The 6,021-nt window shown below is 38.6% G+C and overlaps 1 non-coding gene across 1 annotated transcript; it reads left to right on the forward strand.

The window, feature by feature from the left end:
- The first annotated feature begins 1,054 nt into the window (after positions 1 to 1,054).
- trnap-cgg lies at positions 1,055 to 1,126 on the forward strand. The gene has a single exon. It is a non-coding gene; the product is annotated as a tRNA-Pro (tRNA).
- The last annotated feature ends 4,895 nt before the right edge of the window (positions 1,127 to 6,021 follow it).

The following is a 6,021-nucleotide window of genomic DNA, read 5'->3' on the forward strand; positions in this document are numbered from 1 at the left end:
CACACACACACAAACAGAGACAAAGCATTGTTGAAAAGCACAAATAGATGAAAACTCTAAACATTTATTTTAAATTTATTCTTGATTTTAAAAAGCACCGCTGGTATATATATATTTTTTTTGGTTGTTGTTGTTTAGAGACCACTTAGCAAGATATGGGAACATAAACAAGACTCTGAATGTGTCTGTAGATTTTTATATGAAAAAGCAAATAGAGACTGAATTGGTTCTGACACAACAAATAACCAAAAATGCATGTTTTTTGTAAATTACGTTCAGATATTCTTCTGAAGATTTCAAAACCCTGAAGAGGACAATTAATAAAACTAGTATTTAATGACAAAATGTGTATCGCCTTGTAACTGCAGCTGGCTATGAGGGAACGCCGGCTGGGCTCTGCTGCTGTATGAAAGTCTGCAGCAGATTCTACTCTAAGCTCATTCTGTACGTTCCATGCATTTTGTATGTAATCTGTTCTGAATGAGTCCTTGCAAGTAAAATTATGCTATTTAAGTCTTCTCCTGCAATTAAATGTTTTTTTTTAGTAAGATAAAGCGAGAATAATTTTCTCCTACACATCTGCAGTCATGCATGGCACATTTTAAAGTAAATACCATGGCACAAAGTTTGCCGTTAATGACTCTCAGCTACCACCATTGTACCACTTCCTGACTCTCTTTTCAGCAGCTCATATGAGTGTCATAACTTTCTCTGATAGTTTTTCTGGTTCAGGATCACTGTGCACCTTCCTTTGTCTGCTGGGAGAATGACGACGTTCTCGTCCTTGCTGACAGTGGTGAGTGTGTCCCTCTCCTCTCTGCTAACAGGTTTTGAGAATAATCCATCCAGAGGACCTGACTCTACCTTGTTAGAATTATACAAAGGGATTTCCCTGCACTATGACAGCCGGCAGAGAAAAAATGTCAATTTTTAAGAAAATTTTAATTATCTCTGTTCCAAAACTGATTTAAAAGTAGATCAGGAAGATTCGGTTATTTCACTAGATGTTAACTTTTAAACAAACCTCGATTACAGGAACACTCAACATTGTCTTGGCTCGTTGGTCTAGAGGCATGATTCTCGCTTCGGGTGCAAGAGGTCCCGGGTTCGAATCCCGGACGAGCCCCCATAATTTTAGGAGCTGTTGTGATGAAGAGGTAAGGCAGCCAATTTGGGACCAGATAGTCACAGGTTCAACTCCCCACCATCCCCACATGTTGTGGTGTCTCTGAGCAAGACACCCATTCCCTAACTACCCCCCGGTGCCTACATAGCTGCCCGCTGCTCCACCTGGGTGTATCTCAGGTGCGATGGTTTAATGCAGAGAACTAATTTCATCATTGTATAGAAACACAGAATGATGACAACACCAGGACCGGCCCAAGACATAAGTAAATGGCTGCTTAGGCCCCGGGGCCCCCCTAAGTGGATTATTTATTTATTTTTTTGGTAATGATTTCTATATGATTCTATTTTAGTATTTTAAGTTCAGCTTTTGCAACTTGTTGCATACATTTACATATTTTTAAAAACTAATTATTCAACGTTAAATTTATTTTTAAATAATTTTCCATGTTTTCAAGTAATTGATCATTTACATTATTTATTTCCATTTTTATTTATTTAATTTTGTCTGTTTTTGCACAATTAATTTATTTTTATGCATCTAAGTTGTTTTATCTGTTTGCTGTTGATCTTGCTCTACAAATGATTTTGCACATTAGATAATAAACCAGATGACACTTTTGCTGTAAAATACATTACATCCTGATGGGGAATTTTTTATTTATTTTTACTTTTAGTACCACTAAATAGGATCATGTAAACAGAGCTGTCAGAGTTGCAATGAGTTTATGTTAGGTGCGTGAATAATCTGGTCATCTGTTGGTTGCAGTAATCATTATTAGCAGGGCCCCATGGAGGCTTGGCTTTCTTTCTTTCATCATCACATTTTTTTGCACTGCAGCCTGTGCATATTCCGACGCAGCCTTCATGGGTCCTGTTTCTAAAACACAGCGGTATAAAATACCATTAAAGGTCCAAGAAGAGGGAGAGTCTGTTGCACCATTTTAATCATTTCATTCAGAGCAAGCTGAGAGTAAAAGCACAATATCACAACACACGTGAGGCGGGCTGACTTCCTCGTGTCATCACTTCACTCTGGTCAGAGGCCACACACACACGCACACATGAGAGGTATAGCACCATGACGTTGGGAGTGCAGAGCAGCACTTCAGGTGTTTGGGGTCAGATATGCAGGCAGCAGGCTGAAGAGGTCAGACACAAAAACAAGCTCTCAGAATCTCACAAAGACTCAGAGACCAAGCAGAATCACTGTGTCCCTCTCTCTCTCACACACACACACACTACATGTAGCTAGATGGGACGTCTGGTGGAGGATAACCTGAAAGGGTCGGATGGGCTGGATGGACATTTCAGCTTGATGAGCACACATGATTTATGATAGCAGCATTTTAAAAAGCTGAACTTTTAAGTCCTGGCCCATTCCTTGTCTTTAAACACCCGGACAGATCGAACTATTTAGTGAGGAACTTTGTTGAGGAAAATGTGTTTTTTTTTAAGCCTATGTGTGCATTCATACAAAATTCAGTGTTGTTAAAAAACTAATAAAGAAAAATGTTGGGAGTCAAACTGGTGGTGTCTTTTTTATACAGCTGTAACAGACACCAGATTATAATTTTTCCACTCATGCATTGCTTTTGAAAAGGCTCCTCTCCTCGTGAATTTATCTTCATCAGCGCAATTTACAAGCTAGAATGTGACTGTGACGCACGGTCTGCTCCAACGTTGCTCCTCAACCAAAACAGCGTCTCGCATGCAAGCTGAGGCAATCACATTACGGTCCGTCGGGTTTCTTAGCAACCGATCTGATTAAACCAGATCTCATCCAGAACAATGAAATGAAAACCAGGACCAAACAGCGGAGGCACTGGAAATTAGAAAACCACTCAGCAGAGTAGGAACTTTCACAACACTGCTCGGTGACAAAAGCACATTTTGGACTTTTTTTTTTAAAGCACAATCATGTTCATAATGATCTCAGCTGGTTTTCATTAAAAAAAAAAAAAAAACGCCTTTTCATTCAGATGCATCAGTACGGAGCAAAAGTCTTAAGCCATCCCTGATTTTTTAAAAATAATATGATGCAAAGAAATATATTTTTGAAAGAAGTGGTCTTGATCATCTATTCTTGTCCCTGGTCATTTTTGGGAAATGTTTTCATTTATTTTTAAGGTAAAAGCGAAGTTATTTAACAAGATGATTTAACATGATGAATCACAGGATTGACAAGTAAATCAAGGGATGAGCCAGTATTGTGTTCACACATAAAATGTGGAATATGCACTTTACTGCAAAAGCCTGTTGCAAACACAAAGAACTGCTTTTCCTTGGACTGATGTATCTATTCATTTTCTACTGCTGATCTATGGTCCATTCATGGAGGCAACAGGTCCAGAGGGGGAAACCAGACATCCCACTCCTCATTAAAACTCTCTAGCTCCTTTTGGAGGATCCCATAGAGTTCCCAGGCCTGAGAGAATATATAATCTCTCTTAAAAGCTCTGGGTCTACCCAAACTTGACGGATGACGGTGATCCTCACCGGATCTCCGAGGCTGAGAACGGCCACCCTGCGAAGGAAGCTCATTTCAGCAGCTTGTATCCTCATGCAGTCATTGTTCATACATGACCATCATAAGTGAGGGTTGGAGCATAGACCAGTAAATCGAGAACTTTGCCTTTCAACTAAAACCTTAAAAGACAAATCACCGTCCTCATAATTGAGGACACTGTCCAAATCGGTTTATCCATCTCCCATATGGGGTGCCATTTGTAAAGTTACATTTAATTTCTAAGCTAAACATTTAATTCATAGATTAAATATTTAATGTACTAACTAAATATTTAGCTTGGACCGAAATATTTATTTTCCAAGCTAAATATTACGTTTCCAAAATAAATATTTAATTTGCCAATTAAATATTTAGCTCAGACCTAAATATTTATTTTCCAAACTAAACATTTAATTTTCAAAATAAATATTTAATTTAGTAACTAAATATTTAACTTGCAAGTTAAATACTTAGTTTGTAAATTAAACATTTAGCTTGGACACAAACATTTAGTTTGTAAACTAAATATTGCTAACTAAATATTTAACTTGCAAGTTAAATATTTAAATTGCAAGTTAAATATTTAGTTTACAAACTAAATATTTAGCTTTAAATACTTCTTTTGGAACTATGACATATATAAATATATAATAATAACATGGTGAACATATGACTTTGAAAAAAAAAACTATTTGTTTTACTTATGAAATCTAAATAAACCAAAATATTGCTGTTAATTTTTGACCGTGTAACTTTACAAATGGCACCCCATACCCCCAACTTGAACTCCTCTGGTTGAGGCATAGACTCGGACTTGAAGGAGCTGACTTCCATCCGAGCTGCTTCACACTTGGCTGTGAACCTCCATGTGCACGCTGAGAACAGCTGAGAACATCATGTGCATAAAGCAGAGGCAAGATCCTGAGGTTCCCAAACTAGACAACCTGCTCACCACGACCTGTAGATCCTGTCCATGAACACCACAAACAGTATCAGAGACCAGTCAGCTCTGGTGGACTCTAACCTGCAGTCTGAGTGAGCTTGACTTTGAACTTCCGAGCAGGGAGGTACCGCCCGGAAGTCTGGTGTTCTCTCCGGAGCCCACAGAATTTTTTCATCCGTATTTGGACTCGATTGGACCATCTGGTCCCGTGCTGGCCATCTGAAGGACCGACTGCCTCCAAGCGTTTTGGTGCTCAAGGGCTGCAAAGAGCCGACAAGAACCGGCAGGATAGGTCCAGCAGGGTGGGTCTGCCAAGATGGACCAGAACCGAGCCTTTATGTTCTGCAGAGCTGGTGAGTAAAAGTTGGCAGTACTGTACAGTACATATACATATGTTGTAAAAGTTATGTAGTTTGAAGAGATTAGAACATTGCAAGAGAGTGGGAAAGGTTTATAAAGCCTTAAAATATTAAAATATATATAAATACTAAAATAAATATAACGTCCCTACTTCACGGATTTTCATTTATTCCAGGGGGGTGGTCCGGAATGTAACAAACGTACCGTAATAAACAAGGGACAACTCTAAACACATGCAGACTGGAAAGTTAAACTCCCATGAACCCCTTAACAACTGTGCAAGGGTGAAGATCTGAACCACTGTTCCACAATGAGGGCCATGTTCCTCGCTCCACAATCGCTCAGAGTCTCCCTTCCAACACCTCCTGGTGTCAACTTTACCAGGGAGGCCGAGAAGTGAGATCCCATGATAAATGCCTAAATTAAATGCCTGTTAAACTTTGGCTTTTTTTTCTAGTTCAAGTGTAAAAAAGAAGAAATTGTATTTGTATAGGCTGCCAGTAACAAAGTGCATAAAGACACCGTTTTAAAATGGTTCTTGGTGGTCTCTCATTTGAAAACACTGGTTTATCTTTTGTCGGGTGCCCTTTAGGTTGGTTTAGGTGGTCTATAAAAACAAACAAAATAACATATTTGTTCTGAAATAATTAGGGCCCAACAACATGATAAAAATAGATGAGTTACCGATAAGCTAAAAAAACCTTCAGAAAACATACCAAACTATTGTCAAGACCCATTTAAACAATAACAAACTTGCCCAGCTCTTTTGAAGCAATAGTTCTAATCTTTATAAGTGGGATTTTGAGGAAACGGTAAGAACAGTTAATATCTTACCTGTTGTAGATAGCTTTTAGAAAAACCTCAGTTTGGAGAAACATACTTTCGTGTATCCAACATTTTTCAGTCAGGTCATCTGGACAGTTTCTTTTTGTGCTGAAACGTTTCGCCTTCGGTCCGGAAGGCTTCATCAGTCAAGGAAACACACAACAAAACTGATTCTTCCCCCTTTGTTGTTTTCAACCAGTTTGAAATTTTTGGATCGTTAAAAGCAGCTAATCTGAGACACTAAGCTACGAGCTAAGCT

This window comes from Nematolebias whitei, chromosome 6 (assembly GCF_014905685.2).
Source record: "Nematolebias whitei isolate Nwh7 chromosome 6, NemWhi1, whole genome shotgun sequence".
Classification (NCBI taxonomy): Eukaryota; Metazoa; Chordata; class Actinopteri; order Cyprinodontiformes; family Rivulidae; genus Nematolebias; species Nematolebias whitei.